Source organism: Cryptomeria japonica, chromosome 8, assembly GCF_030272615.1.
Source record: "Cryptomeria japonica chromosome 8, Sugi_1.0, whole genome shotgun sequence".
In the NCBI taxonomy this organism is placed as follows: Eukaryota; Viridiplantae; Streptophyta; class Pinopsida; order Cupressales; family Cupressaceae; genus Cryptomeria; species Cryptomeria japonica.
In genome coordinates this window covers 262,127,907-262,143,744 of record NC_081412.1, presented here as the reverse complement: position 1 = coordinate 262,143,744, position 15,838 = coordinate 262,127,907, and positions in this window count along the sequence as shown.

The window sequence follows — 15,838 nt, the reverse complement described above, 5'->3', positions numbered from 1 at the left end:
AGATCAGATATCTCTATTGCTTTTTTTTAGCAAAGGTATAAAGTTATTTGAGCGAGTGGATAGTTTTTTCATCCATTCCTTTGTCTAGAGGGTGGTTTATTTGATTGGCTTGTGTATCCTTGTAGAGGTTAACTATTTGTTTCATCAGGTTGAAGCATATATTTCTTAGTGTTTGTGTGAATATTTTGGAGATTGTGATTTGTAGATGCTTTGAGGCACTTTGTGGTGATCATGGTCTCAATCTGTGGTCGGTGAATCTACCTTGCTCAACATCTTCTTTTGTTCAAACTGAAGATGTTTTCATTGGATCGGCCTATACCATTCCCTCTCCATCTTGTGTGAGTTTTGAGGACTTTGGGCATTGAACATGGTCTCAGATTCTCCTCTTGCATGTGTGTTTGGTTGGCTCATGGACCATGGTGCTTGAGGTTTGGTTTAGTACACTAATTGGTGCATGAAACTATCATCATTTGGGCCCCACCATGAACAAGTATCATCAATAAATCAGGTTTTTTACTTGATGTTAGCCTTGATTGGCTATTTTTATCATTTTGTAGAAGCTCTATTATTCTTGTGATGGTTATATCTTTGTATTCATTTTCTTTGAAGAATCGTAATTGTCAAAATGGATTTTTCATTAGAGAGGGGGAACTATATAAGAAATGGAGTGATTTTGTAATAATTCAACTTAATGAGCTTCAGTTATTGCCATATTTGTATAAGTTTGTTCCTTTTGGCACACCATGTCAAATTCTTGTTTGGAAATACAATAAGGCTCAAGTCTATAGAGTTATTTATATGCATGTAGATGATGACATTTTGGAGTCACTTGTTGATTCTTATAATGCCCCTTTAGGCCGGCTATAGAATAATGAGGTATTGTGTATTATACCATTTCTATATTGTTATCAATAGATATATTTGATATTAAATGCTATTCAATATAGTTAGGAATATGGATAATTGAGGATGTGTGGTTGGCTTAGGACTTGATGCTTATTATGAATATGATTCAGTAATGTTTTCATAGGATGAAGATTGACTGTTTTTCATAAGGGATTTTGATGTACTAACCTATGTTGCAACAGCCGAAGTTATACTATTTGCTTGTGAATTATATATTATTGGTCTCTATGGTAATGTCAGGTTTATGCTAGTTATTCATTATTTTATGTGGCATTTAATGTTGTTTTATGTTGTTCTTAAGGCCTGTAACTGTTAACCTTAGCCTTGCTTGGTTTTAGGGCATTGTCTGTTGTCTAATGTTAGCCAATCAAATCACCACTTAGGCAATAATGGTATGTGTATGTTTGTGCCAAGTTGGTTTAATATTTTAATATGTTACTGGAATTTAATTATTAATTCTTTATAAGTTTTGGTTAGCATAGAGATTTATTTAATTAATTATTATCACTTATTGGTAATAAATAATTGATTTATATGTATAAGTATTAAGGTATTAAAGTAGTAATAATATCTTGTTGAATTGTTAATAAATTAATACTATGGTTGGAATTAATTATTTAATAAATGTGCCTTATTTTATTAAAATAAATAAAATATTTATTTTATTATTTAATATTAAAAAATTAAAAAAATTAATTTCATGAGCATAAATAATTAAATATTTTTAATTTAGTTTTCAAATTGGGTTGCTTTTTGGGTCTTTGTGGAAATTTCCAGAATAGGGTTGTTGGCTCTTGGTTGTTTCTTTTGTTTGGATTTTGGAAAGAGGGCGGGGAAGGCAATTTTCAAGAGGTTTTGGGATAAATTTTTGAAGAAGGAATCTTGTTTTTTGGTTGTCGGAGTGTTGTCGGGTGTTGGAACTTGAGACTTCATCTTCAAGAATCACTTCGAGGAATGTGTTTGGAGGAAGGGATTTAAATCCCTTTATGGTTGTATGGCTTCATTTGATTATTTTGCAAGAAAAATTTGGGTTGTTTTATTTCATGAAAGAATCATAATTTCGTGTATAAGTAATATAGGTTTAATGCTTTTGAAATTTTGTTTGGAAATTTTGTCCTATGTCTAGAATGATTTCTAGATATTTTTGTCTGGGATTAATTTGTAATTTTTATTATAAATTTTGTTTTGAATCTGGCAATGGGGTTTTCCTTATGAAATTGTTATTTGGAATCTCGGGAGGAAGTTCTTTTGGAAGAATTGCAAACTTTATATTTATTAAATTTTTATTTAAGGTGATTATGAATGATAATTTCATATTTAATAAATTTTAACTTTGGAATTTATTAAATTAATTATACTCCTATTTGCTTCAATGAATCTCCTTTAAAATTATGAATTTTAAGAGAAGTAGCATTATATATTAAAACAATGGATTATATAACCATGTTATCCAAAATAACTAAATTTAAAATAAGGATAATAAATAGTTAATCAATAATGGAATCATTTCTTAATTAATTTAATGAATAAGTTTTAACAAATAATTTTCATTTTATGGAGCAAAATTATCCTATAATATAGATATGATTCCACGTTATTTTAAAATTATTTTATAATACATCTCCCTTATCACATTATATACACTTTCAAACAGAATATAAAAAAGAATATAAAGACTTTATTTTCTTTTGTTAACTATTTCTTAGGATAAGATGAATTGAATTTTTAATTCTAATTTTATAAAACAAAAATCACATCAAATATAGAAATAAATCATTTGTTAGTTTATGATTATTTATAAAATAAAATAAATATTTTTTCTACTATTTTGAAGCAAAATTCACATTTTAATTTATGGAATGCGCTTTAATCAATTAGTTTGCACCAATCAAAAGTGATTTTTTTTTTTTTCTTTAAAAAGAAACTTGGATTTTGTAAAGTTGAGATTTATATTTTTAAATTTAAGATATTATAAAAATTATTTATCTAAATTATGATTGGTTTATAAAAATTGGTTTTATAGGAACAAATTTTTAGGAATGATAGAATTTTTTTGGTTTTTTTTGGATTTCTTTCTATTTTAAAAATTCAAATGTCTATTTTAATTTTATATTTCATTTTTATTATTTGTAATATTGTAAATAATTTATTTTCTAAATAGACATATAAATTTTAATTATTCTTTTTTGGAAAAAAGAATGAGGAAGATGCGAACTTTCGGCGGTTTGTACTTCTTTGCTGATGTGGACTAAGGTTCCCCTGAGGTGGCGGTCGTTAGAGGAGGTCTCCCTCCTCCGCAGGGTTTGAGTTTTTCTTCCTTGCATTTCTTTCTTTCGCTGCATTTATTTATGCTTGTTGCTTGCATTTAATTTACTCCCTGGCCGAGCGTGCATAGCCTTTATGGAGGTTGAAACTTGGTCCCCTACCTTCCTCTCCGCCCAAACAGTTTTTCTACGAGGTCGCTGGTGGGGGCACTAGTTCGATGGCGCAAGATGCGAGGTTCGTGGCAACGGACGGGGGCGATGGAGTGAATCCAGAAGGTAAGAACCCTGGTGATGGCTCCACTTCTTTCTCCATTTCTCCAAACGAATCTATGGCTAGTGCTATTGCTAGTGAGAAATCTAGGCTCAAGGACACTGCAATCTTCTTTGCCTGCGTTGACATTGATATATGCCCACCAAGAAAATTTATGGATGACTGGTTTTACAATTTCTGGAATATTAAACTAGGTTTTTGTATTTCCTTTTGTAGACAATTGCAGAAAGGTTTGTTCATTATATTTTTTAATTCGCATGATACCCAGGTCAAAATTCTAAAAAAGGTCTATTGGAACGTGGGTAAAACCTCATTCCGTGCCCTAGGTTGGTCCCCTAAAGCTAATGCTGAAGAAATATTAGCTATCTTGCCCCAGGTGGCTTGTGTTAAAGAACGTCCCTCCCTTCATATGGAAATTTATCTCGCAAATGGTTGAACCGCTGGGTAGATTCATCCGGATGGATGACTCACCTCGGCTTGTGCCACACCTAGGTGCTAGGATTCTCCTATCTGTTAAGCTTGGGATAGATCTGCCCAGTATCCTTAGATTTAATATTGAGGATGAATCCTTCCCGTGCCCTCTAGAATTCCTAGGAGGCGTAAACGCGTGCTTTCTATGTAAGAAGGACGGCCATATCCGAAAAAATTCCCCCATTATTTCTAAGAGATCGACAAACACGAAAAAAAACCAGGCTAATGGATCTAACCCCAAGCCCCCTAATGTGGACTCCTCCTCCGCTCCTGAATAGGGAATACCTGTTTCAAAGGCATGCCTCTCTGCCCCTCCCCCCCCCCCCCTTGTTCCTCCTATTGCTTCCGTTAACCCAACCCTGGAGGAGTATATAGAAGAGGGCTTCCATATGGTCTCCTCCAGAATCAAAAAGCGCAGACAGTATGTGAAATTGCCTGTCTTTGATGGAGCTATAGTAGATCATGATCAATCTAAACAGTAGGACCCCACTCCGGCTCCCGCCTCTACCTCTAAGGATCGCTCTTCTGACTTTAAAAACTGCTTTGATGCCCTTGCTATGATCAGTAATGACACTATGACAGTCGATGAAGCTGTGCCCTCCTTGAGGGATAACCCTCTCTACGATGACCTTGGAGCCTCAACTCTCACTGGCTCCCATAGCATCACTACTAATCATTGTGAGAGCACTCCCTCGACTGTACTCAGGGAGCTTGGCAGTGATGATGTGCTCCATGTTATCACTGCCAACTCTGGTGTTGATCAAAACTCTTCATTTGTTCCCACACATGTGTCCTGGATCGACATGAATGCTGCCCCTCCCACTATCTCAGCCCCCAATGACACTCCCATTGGGATTACTGCGCAGGGTGAGAATGAATATGGGGATGACATTGATGCCCCAAATAGTAACAGCGCTAAAGCTAACAGGCGGGGTCGACCCTTGGGTTCCAAAAATAAATCCACCTCAAGTAAGAAAAAAGATGGCAAGGTGACGCCTGCCAATGGTAGCAGCCTTCATGCTGCTAAGGATATGTAACTCCCCACCATTGTTAGCCATGAAGTGCATCTCATGGAATGTAAGAGAGCTGGAAGCCCTTGACAGAAAATATGTTGTTAAACATTTCCTTGACTCTCATAAGGAGATTGATCTTCTAATGTTGCAAGAAATAAAATCTATTAACTTCACTCTTGAAGCGAACCTAAACTACATTTGGAAAAACTCTATAAAGGTTTGCTCAAAGCACTGCAAAGGTAGGGGCGGTGTTGGGCTGCTTATTAGTTCTAGATTAGGCAATCAAATCATTGATAAAGGTTGTTCCCCTTGCAACAGGGTTTTCTGGGCCACCCTTAGCATTGACAACACCCTCTTTGGAGTCTATTCTATATATGCTCTGAATGACTATAAAGACAGAATTACCTTATGGGAATGGCTCACTTCCTTACCAGACATTCCTTGGATCCTAGGAGGGGACTTTAACATGGTTGAAGATTGTGAAGATAAAATGGGAGGCAGCCCCTTCGAGTGGAAAGGCCTAGAGAAATCTTCCTAGGACAGTATGAAAGCCTCTAAAAACCTACTTGATCCCTTGCTTGGAAATAAGGTTGAATCCAAAGGTCTTTGGAACACATGGTGCAACTACCAAAAAGGTGGGCATAGGATTTACTGTCGGCTTGACCGCTTTTATGCTAATAAAGATACCTTCTCCTTTACCCCTTCCGACCAAAGCAACCCTATTGTTGTCTGCCCCTTCACCCTTTCTGACCACCATCCCATTTCTGCTGAAATCAGACTTTCTGGATCCCTCCCTGTTGTCAAGAGCAGGAAATTCATCCTTAACTGTGATTTGCTTCATGACTCCAACACCCTCATGGCTATTAGACTCATCAGCCTTTTTAATAAAACCCATAATCACTCGGCCTCTCAGATTGACAAATGGAATCTTAATGTTAGCTCCTGGCAAAAGCTCCTTCAAACTATTGGACAACAAAGGGCCAAGGATTATAGATTTGAAGAAAAATCTCTCATCTCTGAGCTGACCAAGCTGGAGAATGACCTCCAAGCTAACCCCTCCTGCCCATCTCTTGCCACCCTAGTGGCCAATGCCAGAATTGCTCTCCGCTCCCACCAACATGTCAAAATCAAAGGTGCTAAGATTAGAGCCCGTACCCATTGGCTACAGCATGGGGACAAGGGCTCCAAGTTTTTCTTTAATCTCCTAAAGTTTAAGCATGCGAGAGAGAGGATTGGTAGACTCAACATTAATGGGACTCAAGTTACTAACCCTGGGGATATTATGGAGGCCTTTGCCCACTTTTACCAATCCCTCTTCACCTCTGAAGATTCTGCTTTTGCTAGAGAGAATAGGTCTAAGTGTAGAGATATCATCCCTAATATGATCTCTGAAGAAGAGTCCACCCAGCTTAAATGTCCTCTTACCCTCAAGGATATTCAATCTGCTATCAATTCTCTTCTCCCCGACAAGGTCCCAGGGCCTGATGGGCTCCCCATCGAGTTCTACAAGGCTAATAGTGAGTGGATTTCTTGTGATCTACTGGACTTGTACAGAGAGGCTATCTCTAAGGGCTCCCTAGGTTCCTATATTAATAGGGGCATCATAAAACTCATCCCTAAGGATGGGGACAAGGCTCTCATTAAAAATTGGCACCCTATTACTCTCCTTAATGTCTCGTATAAAATATTGGCTAAAATACTTGCTACTCGGCTGGAAAAACTACTTCTGAGGTTTATCTGCCCTACCCAAACTGGGTTTATCAAGGGAAGATACATCCTTGAGAATATCATCACTAGTTGGGAAGCCATGGAGTGGGCTAGGACATCTAATGAGGATGTTTCCATGTTCCTCTTGGATTATGAGAATGCCTACGATAGGGTGGAGTGGGATTTATCATCATGATGCTTGAATCCTTCGGCTTCCCGGGTGAATTTTGTCAAATTGTTAAAGTGCTTCTACATGATGCCTCTACTCAAATCGATATTAATGGATCCCTCTTTGCCCCTATCATGCTATCCTGATCCATTAGGCAAGGGTGTCCCCTTGCTCCCTCCCTGTTCGTCATTGCTTCTGATGCCCTCTTTTACCTTCTCAGGGATAACACTATCTCCCCTAAGGTGGAAGGTATTAGACTCCCTGATAACAATGAGCTTCTAAACATTCAGTTCGCTGATGACACTGCTCTCTTCCTCAATCTTTCCAAGCTTAACATGGATAATCTGAACTTGAAAACTCAGTTCTTTAGCTCCATCTCTAGAGCCAAGATCTCCCAGACCAAGTCCACCTTCCTTAGCTGGAGCACTCAACCTCCTGACTAGTTTGATAGGTCTAAATACCAATGGGGAGGTCCCAACAAAATTGTTCGGTACCTTGGTGCTCCCTTCTCTGTCTCCCCATCGCTCAAAGATATGTGGCTCTGGGTCAAAGGGAAAATCGACCAAAAGTTCAATAAATGGAACAATAGGTTCCTCTCACTGGCTGGTAGAATGCAAGTCTGCCAAAAAATCCTCTCTACCTATAGTATTTACTACTCTTCCACCTGGATGTTTAGCAACTACCAAATCCTAGAAATCCAAAAGGGCGTCAGACAATTCCTCAGGTCTGATGGCAAAGGAAATAGTAAGGCACATTCTGTTAAATGGAATTGGTGCCATATTAAAAAGGAGCTTGGGGGTCTAGGCCTTAAAGATCTCAAAACTCAGGGCATTGCCCTTGCGGCTAAATGGATTTTTCATGCCCTTGACGAGCATGAACCTTGGAAAGTGCTTGTCAAGAATAATATCGAGAGGGCTATCCCTCAGAAGGCTAAGTCTTAGAAAGGTCTGCCTCTTACCGACCTGGTGGCTGGAAGCTTCCCTATGTCTGTCCAGGGCTCATGTGTGTTCAAATCCATTTGGAAGCCTTGGGAACATGTCAGAGGGTTCTTGGTCAACACCAATGTCAGCAACGATGATCATATTCATGGTGAAAGATCCCTTTGGTGGAACTTGACCCATGCTGGTAAACCCCTGGCTTTGATCAGGGGGTGCTTGGCTAGATCTTGGGCCAATAAAGGGATCAAACTCCTGGTCGATATTCTTGAGCATGGTTCCCTTATATCATGGGAGGATCTCAGTGCTAAGTTCAATATCCCCCCCCGCCCAAAAAAGAATGTATTACCTAATCATGCATGCTTGTACATTGCTCGGCCTCCCTAAGGACTGTGATATAGACTCTCATAGGTTCCTGGCTTTTGGATTGGTGGATGACACTCTTCTAACCAAAATCAAAGCCTAAAATATCTACTCTCTCCTGGCTTCTGATACTTCTATTATTTCTCATGTGAATAAGATCTGGTATACTAACCTCTTTGTTTTGCAGTGGAAGAAAAACTTTAGCAGGTTATGGAAAAATAGTATTGATCCCAAAGTCAAGTGCTTTAAATGGTTGCTCACTCTTAACAGGCTCCCTATAAGGGGGAACTATGACTCACATGATATTTGTTCCATATATAAGATGCCTGAGACTGGCAGGCATATCCTCTTTGAGTGCTCTATTGCTAGGGAAGTATGGCTGATGTTTGATGTTTCCTCTCCCCACTTGATTAATATTATGGAAATTATTTCTAGTTATATTCAGGGACTGAAGAAAGATGCTAATATTTTCTGGTTTATTTTATCTGCATACATCCTATGGTTCATTTGGAAAATTAGAAATGCTGATAGATTTTGTGGCCAGTCCAGGGCTCTTACTGAGTCTTTTCGAAGACTCACATTTCATAATATTGCCACGCAGGTCTTGGTCATGCTAAATGTGGAAAGGAACAAACTCAGAAGATTCTTGTGAGATGGTCATGCTACCATGTTTGTCTTTGAGCTTAAATGCGGCCTCAACTAGAGGCGCAATCTTGATGACCTTTCCTCTTTTGAGCATGCTCTGCGAATGCTGAACAATGAAATCAGGGAAAACAGGCAGCCATCCTTTGAGCAAATGGAGATGTTGAGTCAGATCCAGAGCCATAAGAACATCGTTTGGATGGAGGGACCCCAAGGATGGACCGCCTGGGTGGATTACTATGATAACATTCTCAGCTAGTGCCTTTCTCTATAGTTTATCTTCTGTGGTTCCTTTTTGTTTTTACTATCCACTACTGATTATTTTTGGTTTTAACTGAACTCGGGGTAGGCTCGTGGTGGTGTATGTTGTTCTTTTTTGCTGGTGAGGCTTTGCCTCTGTAATTCTGCTCCCTCTATCTTTAATATAAAAAAATAATTCTTTTTTATCTAAAAATATAGATAATAAAACCAATAATAATGACCTGATTAAAATTAAATAAAATGAAATACAAATAATTATATTAAAAAAATAAACATAGTTATTATATGTATTCTTGTAATTATATTTTATAGATTTTTTTTAAATCATTTTATTTTTTAATACATTTTGAAAATCATAAATTTTTTAATCATTTTAATATATACAAAATAATTTAATAACTTTTAATCATAAATTTATTTTTTTTCATTAAGTTATTCAAAAAATGTTTATTTTCACTTTAAATTTATTAATAGTTATTTTACTAAAACCAATTATAATTAATATTACATAAATATAAAAATAATATAATATTACATTACAAATTAATAATTAAATTTAAGATTAATTTTATTATTATAATTATAACTATATAAAAAAATTAAATTAACTTAGGATTATACTTTTAAGAAAAATATATTTTTTCATTATAAAATATGTATTATGCCAAAGCCATTCCCTATATAAAGTGAACCATCTACTTATTGAAACCAATTGTTCAAAATTGAGGTGATAATCTTGCATTCTTCTCCTCAATTTTGAACCATTGATTTCAATAAGTAGGTGTTCAACTCATATAAGAATGTCTTAGGCTAAAAAATATGCATTTTAATTCATTAGAAAAAGAATACACATTAAAAAAAATTACATTTTATTATTATCTACTTTTAGTCAAAATATCTCTTAATATTATTTCTTTTATTAAAATATTATATATTTTCTAAGTTAAAAATAAAATTAAATAAAAAAATATTAAAAAAGAAAGAATCAACTTTATTTAATTCGAATTTTTCTTCTTTTCTTTTTCTTTTTTTTGTTAAGTTTAAAATTATTTTAATTATTTATGTCCTTTTATAATAATTAAAAATTATTATAATTAATTTAATTATTAAAAAAAAATCATATTTTAAATTAAAATCTTTCTTTTATTACTATTTTCTTTTGATAAGAATATATTTTAATATTGTCTTATTTTATTAGATATTCCATTTTTTATTATTTATTATAATTCTTCCACTTCTTTTATTTTAACTATTTGTGGTTTTTAATGGAATTACAAATAAGAATTAAAAGATCTTAGAATTTATACACTTTGTCTTATTAAAAATTTATTATTATAGAATAATAATATTTGAATTTTATTCTAATTTATATAATAAAATAAATTTCAACTTAACACCTAAATTAAATGTTTAGAGCAATAGCGCAAAAAGGAGTGACTAATTTTTTATTACTCATTTCATGCCAATAATTTAAGGATAACATATGTCCTTGGGAGTTATGTTGATGTTAGCATGCCATTTGATTGGTATCTCCATCTCCATCTCTCTCCCTTATCTATATCTCCTTATCTCTCCCTATATCTCTCTCTTTTCCCTTTCTACCCTCCCCACTCTATTTATCTCTCTCTCTCTCTCCCTCTCTCGTTCCCTCTTTTTATATCTCTCAACTTCTATATCATCTCTCTCCCTCTCCGCCCTCTCTATCTATTATAATATCTTTCTCCATCTTTATATCTATCTCTATATCTCTTTTACTCACACACACATTCCCTCTTTCTCCTTCCTTATCTTTATATCTATATATCTCTCACTCACATAGAAACACACTACACCCTATTTCTCCCTCCCTATCTCTATTCTATCTCACTATCTATATATCTTATTCACTCATTTTTCTTCATCTCTCTCACTCTCTCTATATCCCTCTCTACCTCTTCATATATCACTTCCTATATCTTTATCTTTCTATCTCTCTATCCCCCCTCTCTAATTCTCACACTCTTTCTATCTCTATTTATCCCTCTCCCCTTTTTTCTCTCCCTCTTTCTTACCCCCTTAATATTTTATAAATTATATTTACTCTCTAGATCTTTTCTATCCCCATATCTCTCTCTTTCTATCCCTATATATCTCTTCTCTCTCTTTCTATCGTATCTCTCCCTATCTCCCCATCACTCCCTCTTTTTATATCTCTCTACTTATGCTCTATATAATTTGTATACACATACTCTCTCTATCTTTCCCCATATTTATCTCTCTCCCTCTCTCTAAAGTCTAAAGCTTTCTCTCTATTACTTGTCTTTGTTAGCTCCTTTCTCTCACTCTTGCCTCCCTTCCTCTCTCTCTCATTCACTCTGTATCTCTCTACAATATCTTTTTCTATATTTCATCTCCATCTTTCTCCACCTAGTCTATCTATCTCTTTTTATACATATATCTCTATCTCTCTCCTTGTCCCTCTCTATCTATCTATATTTTCCTCTAGCTATATCAATACCCCCCACTTTCTCTCTTTCAGCAAATCCATCTCTTTATCTTACCCTCCTCTCTATTTCTCCCCATCTCTCCCTCCCTCATTCCCTCCCTATCCCCCTATCTATCTCTCTCTCTCTCTCTCTCTCTCTCTCTCTCTCTCTCTCTCTCTCTCTCTCTCTCTCTCTCTCTCTCTCTCTCTCTCTATATATATATATATATATATATATATATATATATATATCCCCTATTTCTCTCACCCTCTCTCCACCTCTATTTTTCCATTTATTTATATTTCTCCCTCTTTCCCTCTCTCTATATCTCTAACTCTCTAACTCCATATTTGTTCCCTCCTCTTTCTCTATCTTCATCTCTACCTCTATCTTCATCTCTCTCCCTAATCCCTAGACATGCCTCCTCCTATCCATCTATCTCTCTCTCATTCTCCCTCTTTTTGGACGTCTATATCCTTACCTCATTTCCTCTCTATTTCTATCTCTCCCTATCATTTATTTCATCTATCCCTCTATCTCTATCTCCCTCTATCTCTATCTCCCTCTACCACTATATCTCTCCCTCTATCTATTTATCACTTCCTATCTCTATCTTTATCTTTCTATATCTTCATCTCTCTCCAACTATTTATTTTTCTCTTCCATGTCTATATATTTCTCTCCCCTCTATCTCTATCTCTTTCATATCTCTCTCCATCTCTCCATTTTCCTCTCCCCATTCTCCATCTCTATCTTCGACTCCATCTTCTTCTCTATCTATATATCTATCTCTATATCTATCTCTTTACCCATCTCTCTCTCACTCTTACCCCTCTATATATACCTCTTTCTAACCCTATCTCAACCTCTCTCACATGCTCACCCTATTGCAAACATAACATGAGATTGTAGCTGGTAAAACTTGATTATTTTCTCAATTCAAAGGTTTCATTTTAGTTATGATTGAGTCCTTATAAGTGGATGCATAGTTGATTTTAAGCTATCACCTCTCAATTAAGTCCTTTGTTGCATAAGAAACATCATGGCCACAAATTGACCTCATGAACTACACAAATTTATCCAAAAAATAGACCAAATTTTCCTCAATTGACCTTCCACGCCTCTTCAACATACTCATTGCACACCAAAGTGCAATTGCTAGTTTATATTATTTTATTAAAATAAGAGTTGTAGTTTATTACATAAATATAATTTTAAATTAATGATGATTAAAAATTATAATGATTAAAAATTTAAACAAATATTTTTAATAATTAAAAATTAGAACAAATATTTTTATTACAATACTATGACGACAAGTACTTGCCACTACGTGGCACTTGTTTTTCGTGTTTTTTTTTAACTATTTAGATATATGTAACTGGGTTCTTGAAATTATATTATATTTGATTTGGAATAAATGAAATGAAATTATTTTGGGTTTTTAAATAAAATAAAATTATTAATTTTTTAGTATATTGGTGATGCATAATTCATAATTTTAGATTATGTTGCTTGGATTGGTATTTAGAGTTTATTTCCTTCTCCTGACCGAGACCAGTGTGGAAGTGTGTATGTATTTACTCAATAGAGAATTTTGTTATCCTTGTGCATTAATTAGTCAGATTATTAATAGATTGATTTTATTATTAATAAACTCAATAATACCTTTAGACAATAGAAATCCTATGTCTATAGATGAGGTTTTATTAGTTTATTTTATACTTGTTATGGTTCTCTTGTTTGTAGAAGAGTAAATTGTAGTTAAGGACTCTCAATGTTAGGGAAAATGTTTATATTTGGTTAATCTCATTAAATAGGTGGATATTAAATTTGGAAAGTGATCTAGGAGAATCCTTGTTGATTGATGGTTCTTTAGTATCGAGTAAAGTGTGTTTTGTATTTGAGGTGAATCTTGTACTTAAATTCCAATTAGTTTGAGTTAGTTAGTTGAGTATGTAAATCTTTTTTTTATTTAGTCTTATTACCTTAATTTAGCATTTAGTAATACTTGTTCTTAGAGGAAAAGAGTGGATAGGAACCAAGAGGAAGAGTGCTAATTCGATATGTAGAGGCTATCCCTTAAAAGCAATAGCTATCCCAAATATATTCTTGTATGAAGATATCATATTAAGATTCATTTATGTAGAATTAGGTGTGAGTATTTTAATGATCATTTTCCTTGGTATTAATCTAGTTTAAAATATAAGATGTAAATTATAACTAGCACATTATTTATTCTTAAAGCTTCAAGATATCATATGGGTTTATATTAGTGTTGGGTTCAGTGTTTTGGAATCATTGGTGTAGTTTTGTAGGGAAAACTTTTGCTGGATAACCTCTATGTCAAGTTGTTTAGAACTTCATCTTTGTTTCACCTAAGTGGGTGGCAGCCAACCAAAGAACTATTTTGGGTAGGAGGCCATAGAAAGGGTTGCATACCCACTTTTGTTTTGGTTTTTTAAAGTCAAACTATGAAGTCTTTGTGCATTTGTGAAGACAAGGCCATTTACGATGAGCCCCCGAGACTGTAGGTCTGTCTCTTCTGAGTTGTCTAGACTTGTCACTCTCCCTATGATATATGTCTACCCTTGTGACTTCAATGGTAGATGTTTGATCCAGTTTAAGTCCTTGTGTGATTTATCATGTTAAACATATATCTAACATTTGATAGATCTAATGTGTGCATCTAGCGATGTAGGCTTGTATGTAAGAATGTGTGGTAGGACGAAACATGGGTTGTGCCTGGAAGAGAAATCTCAGGTATGAGGTGACAAGTTTGTTAGTTGAAGTGTTGCTTAATTCTGAATTCATTATGTTATTGTGTGTATAGTCATAATATTTTAGTAATGTTACAATATGTGAATGTTTAAAAAAAATAAAAAATTCACTACTTTTTAGTGATGTTTGCTTGTGTAAAAGTGGGTATTATAATTCTACATGTCCTAATACTCTTTGGACTAAAATTTGGGAGGTATATGGTGATCATGACACTCCACCATCTCTCAATGCTCCTCTTTCCAATTCTCATGTGCCACTTCCTTCTTCAAAGCCAAAAACCATGCTCATGATCCTTTGGAGGTTTCTAACACTTCAGTTATAGTTGCTTCAAAGTTTATTAATTCTTCTTCAGAGGTAGTTGATCCATCTTCACTTGAGACTTCCATCATTCTTGATCAATAGGAACATCATTGTCTTTCGGACTTGGTTGAAGGACATGTTGTCAGTGTTTCATTGCATGAGGTATCTATTTGTCTTCCTCATTAGGACTCCTATTTTCCAAATATTGGTTTGTTGTTTGTGGAGTCTCACATTTCAGATTTGGAGGACCCATTTGAGGGGTTATCTCTCCTCTTTGATGATATTTATTACATTCTTATTGTCACATCATCTTCATCTTTGGATCTTGCTCCATATCAGTTTCCACATAATTCCAATTTGTCACCATTTTGTATGTTTGAGCACATACATGATTGTAGTGTGTCATCATCATTTTTCATGGACAAGGAGAGACATGAGAATTTTTTAGAAACATCATCATACATTTGGATTTCTCTTCCTACCAATTCCTATCCAGAATGGGAAGCATACTTGCATCTCTACATGGTTTTGTTTCTTCCTAGGGGGAGATAAGTTGTTTGTAAGACTTGGATCTTGTTTTGTTTACAAGCACTTACTATACTTTCATGAGATTATCCATTATGGGGGGTCTACGTAGTCTCCTTTTTTTATTCCTATGAGGGGTTCATTAATTGTATTTACATGATGTATGTAGTCCTTGGGGGGTGTGGTTGAGTCCTCCATCCATGCATTTTGTTTCTTTTCCTCCATTCATGCATTTTGTTTATTTTCTCTTTTTTTTAGAGAGGAGTTTTTGTCCCACAAGGTTTTCTCCTTTTCTCCATTTGTAAGAGGTTAGTTGCATTATTAGTTGTACATGGGTACCTAATATGGTGATGTGGTCGGGACCCATAATGCTTCTCATATCTCATTTTCATTCACTAATTGCAACTCTTGCATATCTCTCCCTAAGTTTCCCTTATGGGGGGATGTTGGTGTACACATTTAGGATATACACGATTTCTTAAGTTTACTTTGGGATAGGTAATCTTCTAAATGCATAGTTATTAACTATCAAGTTATGCATGCCATGGTTTTTGCAAGAGTAGAACTTATACCTACTCTCTTTCCTGATTGGGACATTTGTCCTTGTTGTCTGTACACTACTCTCTTGAATTCTTCTTTATAAGCACAAGGACTATAAATTTGTAAACATCTCATCACAATACACTATCATTTATAGTGGTTTATATTTTTATCTTGATTGTAGAAGATGTAGTTGTCGTTGATCTTGTCTTGGGAGTATTGCTC